Source organism: Panthera onca, chromosome B2 (genome assembly GCF_046562875.1).
Source record: "Panthera onca isolate mPanOnc1 chromosome B2, mPanOnc1 haplotype 2, whole genome shotgun sequence".
NCBI classification, from domain to species: domain Eukaryota; kingdom Metazoa; phylum Chordata; class Mammalia; order Carnivora; family Felidae; genus Panthera; species Panthera onca.
Window position 1 is genome coordinate 88,794,781 of NC_138343.1, and position 619 is coordinate 88,795,399.

Below are 619 nucleotides of genomic sequence, written 5' to 3' on the forward strand. Positions count from 1 at the left end.
AAACAAAAGGAAACAAGGCCTCAGATGTATGGAATCTCGCCACTGATCAAATAAATATTCTTTTTGAATTCCAATTAGAAAAGAGCATAGGGGCACGTGGGTGGCTCTGTCAGTTAAGCGGGTGACTCTTGGTTTCTGCTCAGGTCGTGATCTCATGGTTTCGTGGGTTTGATCCCCGCATGGGGCTCTATGCTGACAGTGCAGAGATTGCTTGGCATTCTCTCTCTCTCTCTGCCCCTCCCTCGCTCACACTGTCTTTGTCTCTCTCAAAAATAAATAAATAGGGGTGCCTGGGTGGCTCAGTCGGTTGAGCATCTGACTTTGGCTCAGGTCATGATCTCGCGGTGTGTGGGTTCAAGCCCCACGTCGGGCTCTGTGCTGATGGCTCGGAGCCTGGAGCCTGCTTCAGATTCTGTGTCTCTCGCTCTCTCTCTCTGCTCTTCCCCTGCTCTCTCTCTCTCTCTCAAAAATAAATAAACATTAAAAATTTTTTAAATAAATAAATAAATTTTATGAAAAAGAAAAGAAGAAAAGAAAAAGTTCACATGAACTCAGGATGGACAATATTTGTTTCCAATTTTGCCTCAGGGCTATGTTAATTCTCCTGCCCTCTGTCATT

At 44.7% G+C, this 619-nt stretch overlaps 1 non-coding gene across 1 annotated transcript; it reads left to right on the top strand.

The window, feature by feature from the left end:
- The first annotated feature begins 288 nt into the window (after window positions 1-288).
- TRNAQ-UUG (transfer RNA glutamine (anticodon UUG)) lies at window positions 289-373 on the top strand. The gene has a single exon. It is a non-coding gene; the product is annotated as a tRNA-Gln (tRNA).
- Window positions 374-619: the final 246 nt, after the last annotated feature.